Consider the following 12,909-nt stretch of genomic DNA (forward strand, 5'->3'; position numbering starts at 1 on the left):
TATACCATATAACGTAATACGTTATAACGTTATACCATATAACGTAATATGTTATAACCTAATACGTTATAACGTTATACCATATAACGTAATACGTTATAACGTTATACCATATAACGTAATACGTTATAACGTTATACCATATGACGTTATACCATATAAGGTAATACGTTATAACGTTATACCGTATAACGTAATACGTTATAACGTAATACCACATAACGTAATACGTTATAACGTTATACCATATGACATTATAGCATATAACGTAATACGTTGTAACGTTATAACATATAACGTGATACGTTATAACGTAATACCATATAACGCAATACGTTATAACGTTATACCATATAACGTAATACGTTATAACGTAATACCATATAACGAAATACGTTATAACGTTATACCATATGACGTTATAGCTTATAACGTAATACGTTATAACGTTATACCATATGACGCTATACCATATAACGTATAACGTTATAACGTTATACAATATGATGTAATACATTATAACGTTATACCATATGACGTTATAGCATATAACGTAATACGTTATAGCGTTATACCATATAACGTAATACGTTATGACGTAATACCATATAACGTAATACGTCATAACGTTATACCATATGACGTTATACCATATAACGTAATACGTTATGACGTAATACCATATAACGTAATACGTTATAACGTTATACCATATAACGTAATACGTTATAACGTAATACCATATAACGTAATACGTTATAACGTAATACCATATAACGAAATACGTTATAACGTTATACCATATGACGTTATAGCTTATATCGTAATACGTTATAACGTTATACCATATAACGTAATACGTTATAACGTAATACCATATAACGTAATACGTTATAACGTAATACCATATAACGAAATACGTTATAACGTTATACCATATGACGTTATAGCTTATATCGTAATACGTTATAACGTTATACCATATAACGTAATACGTTATAACGTTATACCATATGACATTATAGTATATAACGTAATACGTTATAACGTTATACCATATGACGTTATACCATATAACGTATAACGTTATAACGTTATACAATATGATGTAATACATTATAACGTTATACCATATGACGTTATAGCATATAACGTATTACGTTATAGCGTTATACCATATAACGTAATACGTTATGACGTAATACCATATAACGTAATACGTCATAACGTTATACCATATGACGTTATGCCATATAACGTAATACGTTAAGACGTAATACCATATAACGTAATACGTTATAACGGTATACCATATAACGTAATACGTTATAACGTAATACCATATAACGTAATACGTTATAACGTAATACCATATAACGTAATACGTTATAACGTTATACCATATAACGTAATACGTTAGAACGTTATACCATATAACGTAATACGTTATAACGTTATACCATATGACATTATAGCATATAACGTAATACGTTATAACGTTATACCATATAACGTAATACGTTATAACGTAATACCATATAACGCAATACGTTATAACGTTATACCATATAACGTAATACGTTATAACGTAATACCATATAACGAAATACGTTATAACGTTATACCATATGACGTTATATCTTATAACGTAATACGTTATAACGTTATACCATATGACGTTATACCATATAACGTATTACGTTATAACGTTATACAATATGAAGTAATACATTATGACGTTATACCATATGACGTTATAGCATATAACGTAATACGTTATAACGTTATACCATATAACGTAATACGTTATGACGTAATACCATATAACGTAATACGTCATAACGTTATACCATAGGACGTTATACCATATTACGTAATACGTTATGACGTTTTACCATATAACGTAATACGTTATAACGTAATACCATATAACGTAATACGTAATACCGTTATACCATATCACGTTATAGCATACAACGTAACATGTTGTTACGTTATACCATATAACGTAATACGTTATGACGTAATACCATGAGACGATATACCATATAACGTAATACGTTATAACGTTATACCATATAACGTAATACGTTATAACGTATTACCACATAATGTAATACGTTATAACGTTATGCCATATAACGTAATACGTTATAACGTTATACCATATAACGAAATACGTTATAACGTTATACCATATGACGTTATAGCTTATAACGTAATACGTTATAACGTTATACCATATGACGTTATACCATATAACGTATAACGTTATAACGTTATACAATATGATGTAATACATTATAACGTTATACCATATGACGTTATAGCATATAACGTAATACGTTATAGCGTTATACCATATAACGTAATAAGTTATGACGTAATACCATATAACGTAATACGTCATAACGTCATACCATATGACGTTATACCATATAACGTAATACGTTAAGACGTAATACCATATAACGTAATACGTTATAACGGTATACCATATAACGTAATACGTTATAACGTAATACCATATGACATTATAGCATATAACGTAATACGTTATAACGTTATAACATATAACGTGATACGTTATAACGTAATACCATATAACGCAATACGTTATAACGTTATACCATATAACGTAATACGTTATAACGTAATACCATATAACGTAATAAGTTATAACGTTATACCATATAACGTAATATGTTATAACGTAATGCCATATAACGTAATACGTTATAACGTTATACCATATGACATTATAGCATATAACGTAATACGTTATAACGTTATAACATATAACGTGATACGTTATAACGTAATACCATATAACGCAATACGTTATAACGTTATACCATATAACGTAATACGTTATAACGTAATACCATATAACGTAATAAGTTATAACGTTATACCATATAACGTAATATGTTATAACCTTATACCATACGACGTTATGCCATATAACCTAATACGTTATAACGTTATACCATATAACGTAATACGTTATAACGTTATACCATATGACATTATAGCATATAACGTAATACGTTATAACGTTATAACATATAACGTGATACGTTATAACGTAATACCATATAACGCAATACGTTATAACGTTATACCATATAACGTAATACGTTATAACGTAATACCATATAACGTAATAAGTTATAACGTTATACCATATAACGTAATATGTTATAACGTAATGCCATATAACGTAATACGTTATAACGTTATACCATATGACATTATAGCATATAACGTAATACGTTATAACGTTATAACATATAACGTGATACGTTATAACGTAATACCATATAACGCAATACGTTATAACGTTATACCATATAACGTAATACGTTATAACGTAATACCATATAACGAAATACGTTATAACGTTATACCATATGACGTTATAGCTTATAACGTAATACGTTATAACGTTATACCATATGACGTTATACCATATAACGTATAACGTTATAACGTTATACAATATGATGTAATACATTATAACGTTATACCATATGACGTTATAGCATATAACGTAATACGTTATAGCGTTATACCATATAACGTAATACGTTATGACGTAATACCATATAACGTAATACGTCATAACGTTATACCATATGACGTTATACCATATAACGTAATACGTTAAGACGTAATACCATATAACGTAATACGTTATAACGGTATACCATATAACGTAATACGTTATAACGTAATACCATATAACGTAATACGATATAACGTAATACCATATAACGTAATACGTTATAACGTTATACCATATAACGTAATACGTTATAACGTAATACCATATAACGAAATACGTTATAACGTTATACCATATGACGTTATAGCTTATAACGTAATACGTTATAACGTTATATCATATGACGTTATACCATATAACGTATAACGTTATAACGTTATACAATATGATGTAATACATTATAACGTTATACCATATGACGTTATACCATATAACGTAATACGTTATAACGTAATACGATATAACGAAATACGTTATAACGTTATACCATATGACGTTATAGCTTATATCGTAATACGTTATAACGTTATACCATATAACGTAATACGTTATAACGTTATACCATATGACATTATAGCATATAACGTAATACGTTATAACGTTATACCATATAACGTAATACGTTATAACGTAATACCATATAACGCAATACGTTATAACGTTATACCATATAACGTAATACGTTATAACGTAATACCATATAACGAAATACGTTATAACGTTATACCATATGACGTTATAGCTTATAACGTAATACGTTATAACGTTATACCATATGACGTTATACCATATAACGTATTACGTTATAACGTTATACAATATGAAGTAATACATTATGACGTTATACCATATGACGTTATAGCATATAACGTAATACGTTATAACGTTATACCATATAACGTAATACGTTATGACGTAATACCATATAACGTAATACGTCATAACGTTATACCATAGGACGTTATACCATATAACGTAATACGTTATGACGTAATACCATATAACGTAATACGTTATAACGTAATACCATATAACGTATTACGTTATAACGTTATACCATATGACGTTATACCATATAACGTAATATGTTATAACCTTATACCATACGACGTTATACCATATAACCTAATACGTTATAACGTTATACCATATAACGTAATACGTTATAACGTTATACCATATGACGTTATACCATATAAGGTAATACGTTATAACGTTATACCATATAACGTAATACGTCATAACGTTATACCATATGACGTTATAGCATATAAAGTAATACGTTATAACGCTATACCATATGACGTTATACCATATAACGTATTTCGTTATAACGTTATACAATATGGCGTAATACATTATAACGTTATACCATATGACGTTATACCATATTACGTAATACGTTATGACGTTTTACCATATAACGTAATACGTTATAACGTAATACCATATAACGTAATACGTAATACCGTTATACCATATGACGTTATAGCATACAACGTAACATGTTGTTACGTTATACCATATAACGTAATACGTTATGACGTAATACCATGAGACGATATACCATATAACGTAATACGTTATAACGTTATACCATATAACGTAATACGTTATAACGTATTACCACATAATGTAATACGTTATAACGTTATGCCATATAACGTAATACGTTATAACGTTATACCATATGACGTTATACCATATAACGTAACACGTTATAACGTCATACCACATAACGTAATACGTTATAACGTAATATCATATAACGTAATACGTTATAACGTAATACCATATAACGAAATACGTTATAACGTTATACCATATGACGCTATAGCTTATAACGTAATACGTTATAACGTTATACCATATGACGTTATACCATATAACGTATTACGCTATAACGATATACAATATGATGTAATACATTATAACGTTATACCATATGACGTTATAGCATATAACGTAATATGTTATAACGTTATACCATATATCGTAATACGTTATAACGTAATACGTTATAACGTTATGCCATATAACGTAATACGTTATAACGTGATACCATATAACGTAATACGTTATAACGTTATACCATATGACATTATAGCATATAACGTAACACGTTATAACGTCATACCACATAACGTAATACGTTATAACGTAATATCATATAACGTAATACGTTATAACGTAATACCATATAACGAAATACGTTATAACGTTATACCATATGACGCTATAGCTTATAACGTAATACGTTATAACGTTATACCATATGACGTTATACCATATAACGTATTACGCTATAACGATATACAATATGATGTAATACATTATAACGTTATACCATATGACGTTATAGCATATAACGTAATATGTTATAACGTTATACCATATATCGTAATACGTTATAACGTTATACCATATAACGTAATACGTTATAACGTAATACCATATAACGTAATAAGTTATAACGTTATACCATATAACGTAATATGTTATAACGTAATGCCATATAACGTAATACGTTATAACGTTATACCATATGACATTATAGCATATAACGTAATACGTTATAACGTTATAACATATAACGTGATACGTTATAACGTAATACCATATAACGCAATACGTTATAACGTTATACCATATAACGTAATACGTTATAACGTAATACCATATAACGAAATACGTTATAACGTTATACCATATGACGTTATAGCTTATAACGTAATACGTTATAACGTTATACCATATGACGTTATACCATATAACGTATAACGTTATAACGTTATACAATATGATGTAATACATTATAACGTTATACCATATGACGTTATAGCATATAACGTAATACGTTATAGCGTTATACCATATAACGTAATACGTTATGACGTAATACCATATAACGTAATACGTCATAACGTTATACCATATGACGTTATACCATATAACGTAATACGTTAAGACGTAATACCATATAACGTAATACGTTATAACGGTATACCATATAACGTAATACGTTATAACGTAATACCATATAACGTAATACGTTATAACGTAATACCATATAACGTAATACGTTATAACGTTATACCATATAACGTAATACGTTATAACGTAATACCATATAACGAAATACGTTATAACGTTATACCATATGACGTTATAGCTTATAACGTAATACGTTATAACGTTATATCATATGACGTTATACCATATAACGTATAACGTTATAACGTTATACAATATGATGTAATACATTATAACGTTATACCATATGACGTTATACCATATAACGTAATACGTTATAACGTAATACCATATAACGCAATACGTTATAACGTTATACCATATAACGTAATACGTTATAACGTAATACGATATAACGAAATACGTTATAACGTTATACCATATGACGTTATAGCTTATATCGTAATACGTTATAACGTTATACCATATAACGTAATACGTTATAACGTTATACCATATGACATTATAGCATATAACGTAATACGTTATAACGTTATACCATATAACGTAATACGTTATAACGTAATACCATATAACGCAATACGTTATAACGTTATACCATATAACGTAATACGTTATAACGTAATACCATATAACGAAATACGTTATAACGTTATACCATATGACGTTATAGCTTATAACGTAATACGTTATAACGTTATACCATATGACGTTATACCATATAACGTATTACGTTATAACGTTATACAATATGAAGTAATACATTATGACGTTATACCATATGACGTTATAGCATATAACGTAATACGTTATAACGTTATACCATATAACGTAATACGTTATGACGTAATACCATATAACGTAATACGTCATAACGTTATACCATAGGACGTTATACCATATAACGTAATACGTTATGACGTAATACCATATAACGTAATACGTTATAACGTAATACCATATAACGTATTACGTTATAACGTTATACCATATGACGTTATACCATATAACGTAATATGTTATAACCTTATACCATACGACGTTATACCATATAACCTAATACGTTATAACGTTATACCATATAACGTAATACGTTATAACGTTATACCATATGACGTTATACCATATAAGGTAATACGTTATAACGTTATACCATATAACGTAATACGTCATAACGTTATACCATATGACGTTATAGCATATAAAGTAATACGTTATAACGCTATACCATATGACGTTATACCATATAACGTATTTCGTTATAACGTTATACAATATGGCGTAATACATTATAACGTTATACCATATGACGTTATACCATATTACGTAATACGTTATGACGTTTTACCATATAACGTAATACGTTATAACGTAATACCATATAACGTAATACGTAATACCGTTATACCATATGACGTTATAGCATACAACGTAACATGTTGTTACGTTATACCATATAACGTAATACGTTATGACGTAATACCATGAGACGATATACCATATAACGTAATACGTTATAACGTTATACCATATAACGTAATACGTTATAACGTATTACCACATAATGTAATACGTTATAACGTTATGCCATATAACGTAATACGTTATAACGTTATACCATATGACGTTATACCATATAACGTAACACGTTATAACGTCATACCACATAACGTAATACGTTATAACGTAATATCATATAACGTAATACGTTATAACGTAATACCATATAACGAAATACGTTATAACGTTATACCATATGACGCTATAGCTTATAACGTAATACGTTATAACGTTATACCATATGACGTTATACCATATAACGTATTACGCTATAACGATATACAATATGATGTAATACATTATAACGTTATACCATATGACGTTATAGCATATAACGTAATATGTTATAACGTTATACCATATATCGTAATACGTTATAACGTAATACGTTATAACGTTATGCCATATAACGTAATACGTTATAACGTGATACCATATAACGTAATACGTTATAACGTTATACCATATGACATTATAGCATATAACGTAATACGTTATAACGTTATACCATATAACGTAATACGTTAGAACGTTATACCATATAACGTAATACGTTATAACGTTATACCATATGACATTATAGCATATAACGTAATACGTTATAACGTTATACCATATAACGTAATACGTTATAACGTAATACCATATAACGCAATACGTTATAACGTTATACCATATAACGTAATACGTTATAACGTAATACGATATAACGAAATACGTTATAACGTTATACCATATGACGTTATAGCTTATATCGTAATACGTTATAACGTTATACCATATAACGTAATACGTTATAACGTTCTACCATATGACATTATAGCATATAACGTAATACGTTATAACGTTATACCATATAACGTAATACGTTATAACGTAATACCATATAACGCAATACGTTGTAACGTTATACCATATAACGTAATACGTTATAACGTAATACCATATAACGAAATACGTTATAACGTTATACCATATGACGTTATAGCTTATAACGTAATACGTTATAACGTTATACCATATGACGTTATACCATATAACGTATTACGTTATAACGTTATACAATATGAAGTAATACATTATGACGTTATACCATATGACGTTATACCATATAACGTAATACGTTATGACGTAATACCATATAACGTAATACGTTATAACGTAATACCATATAACGTATTACGTTATAACGTTATACCATATGACGTTATACCATATAACGTAATATGTTATAACCTTATACCATACGACGTTATACCATATAACCTAATACGTTATAACGTTATACCATATAACGTAATACGTTATAACGTTATACCATATGACGTTATACCATATAAGGTAATACGTTATAACGTTATACCATATAACGTAATACGTCATAACGTTATACCATATGACGTTATAGCATATAACGTAATACGTTATAACGCTATACCATATGACGTTATACCATATAACGTATTTCGTTATAACGTTATACAATATGGCGTAATACATTATAACGTTACACCATATGACGTTATACCATATTACGTAATACGTTATGACGTTTTACCATATAACGTAATACGTTATAACGTAATACCATATAACGTAATACGTAATACCGTTATACCATATGACGTTATAGCATACATCGTAACATGTTGTTACGTTATACCATATAACGTAATACGTTATGACGTAATACCATGAGACGATATACCATATAACGTAATACGTTATAACGTTATACCATATAACGTAATACGTTATAACGTATTACCACATAATGTAATACGTTATAACGTTATGCCATATAACGTAATACGTTATAACGTTATACCATATGACGTTATACCATATAACGTAACACGTTATAACGTCATACCACATAACGTAATACGTTATAACGTAATATCATATAACGTAATACGTTATAACGTAATACCATATAACGAAATACGTTATAACGTTATACCATATGACGTTATAGCTTATAACGTAATACGTTATAACGTTATACCATATGACGTTATACCATATAACGTATTACGCTATAACGATATACAATATGATGTAATACATTATAACGTTATACCATATGACGTTATAGCATATAACGTAATACGTTATAACGTTATACCATATATCGTAATACGTTATAACGTAATACGTTATAACGTTATGCCATATAACGTAATACGTTATAACGTGATACCATATAACGTAATACGTTATAACGTTATACCATATGACATTATAGCATATAACGTAATACGTTATAACGTTATACCATATAACGTGATACGTTATAACGTAATACCATATAACGCAATACGTTATAACGTTATACCATATAACGTAATACGTTATAACGTAATACCATATAACGTAATACGTTATAACGTAATACCATATAAGGTAATACGTTATAACGTTATACCATATAACGTAATACGTTAGAACGTTATACCATATAACGTAATACGTTATAACGTTATACCATATGACATTATAGCATATAACGTAATACGTTATAACGTTATACCATATAACGTAATACGTTATAACGCAATACCATATAACGCAATACGTTATAACGTTATACCATATAACGTAATACGTTATAACGTAATACGATATAACGAAATACGTTATAACGTTATACCATATGACGTTATACCTTATATCGTAATACGTTATAACGTTATACCATATAACGTAATACGTTATAACGTTATACCATATGACATTATAGCATATAACGTAATACGTTATAACGTTATACCATATAACGTAATACGTTATAACGTAATACCATATAACGCAATACGTTATAACGTTATACCATATAACGTTATACCATATAACGTTATACCATATAACGTAATACGTTATAACGTTATACTATATGATGTTATACCATAAAAGGTAATACGTTATAACGTTATACCATATAACGTATTACGTTATAACGTTATACCATATGACGTTATACCATATAACGTAATACGTTATAACGTTATACCATATAACGTAATACGTTATAACGTTATACCATATAACGTAATATGTTATAACCTTATACCATACGACGTTATGCCATATAACCTAATACGTTATAACGTTATACCATATAACGTAATACGTTATAACGTTATACCATATAACGTAATACGTTATAACGTTATACCATATGACGTTATACCATATAAGGTAATACGTTATAACGTTATACCATATAACGTAATACGTTATAACGTAATACCACATAACGTAATACGTTATAACGTTATACCATATGACATTATAGCATATAACGTAATACGTTGTAACGTTATAACATATAACGTGATACGTTATAACGTAATACCATATAACGCAATACGTTATAACGTTATACCATATAACGTAATACGTTATAACGTAATACCATATAACGAAATACGTTATAACGTTATACCATATGACGTTATAGCTTATAACGTAATACGTTATAACGTTATACCATATGACGCTATACCATATAACGTATAACGTTATAACGTTATACAATATGATGTAATACATTATAACGTTATACCATATGACGTTATAGCATATAACGTAATACGTTATAGCGTTATACCATATAACGTAATACGTTATGACGTAATACCATATAACGTAATACGTCATAACGTTATACCATATGACGTTATACCTTATAACGTAATACGTTATGACGTAATACCATATAACGTAATACGTTATAACGTTATACCATATAACGTAACACGTTATAACGTAATACCATATAACGTAATACGTTATAACGTAATACCATATAACGAAATACGTTATAACGTTATACCATATGACGTTATAGCTTATATCGTAATACGTTATAACGTTATACCATATAACGTAATACGTTATAACGTTATACCATATGACATTATAGTATATAACGTAATACGTTATAACGTTATACCATATAACGTAATACGTTATAACGTAATACCATATAACGCAATACGTTATAACGTTATACCATATAACGTAATACGTTATGACGTAATACCATATAACGTAATACGTCATAACGTTATACCATATGACGTTATACCATATAACGTAATACGTTATGACGTAATACCATATAACGTAATACGTTATAACGTTATACCATATAACGTAATACGTTATAACGTAATACCATATAACGTATTACGTTATAACGTAATACCATATAACGTTATACCATATGACGTTATAGCATATAACGTAATACGTTATAACGTTATACCATATAACGTAATACGTTATGACGTAATACCATATAACGTAATACGTCATAACGTCATACCATATGACGTTATACCATATAACGTAATACGTTATGACGTAATACCATATAACGTAATACGTTATAACGTTATACCATATGACGTTATAGCATATAACGTAATACGTTATAACGTTATACAATATGATGTAATACATTATAACGTTATACCATATGACGTTATAGCATATAACGTAATACGTTATAGCGTTATACCATATAACGTATTACGTTATTACGTTATACCATATAACGTAATACGTTATAACGTTATACCATATGACGTTATACCATATAAGGTAATACGTTATAACGTTATACCATATAACGTAATACGTTATAACGTAATACCACATAACGTAATACGTTATAACGTTATACCATATGACATTATAGCATATAACGTAATACGTTGTAACGTTATAACATATAACGTGATACGTTATAACGTAATACCATATAACGCAATACGTTA

Source organism: Bombus huntii, chromosome 4, assembly GCF_024542735.1.
Source record: "Bombus huntii isolate Logan2020A chromosome 4, iyBomHunt1.1, whole genome shotgun sequence".
Taxonomy (NCBI): Eukaryota; Metazoa; Arthropoda; class Insecta; order Hymenoptera; family Apidae; genus Bombus; species Bombus huntii.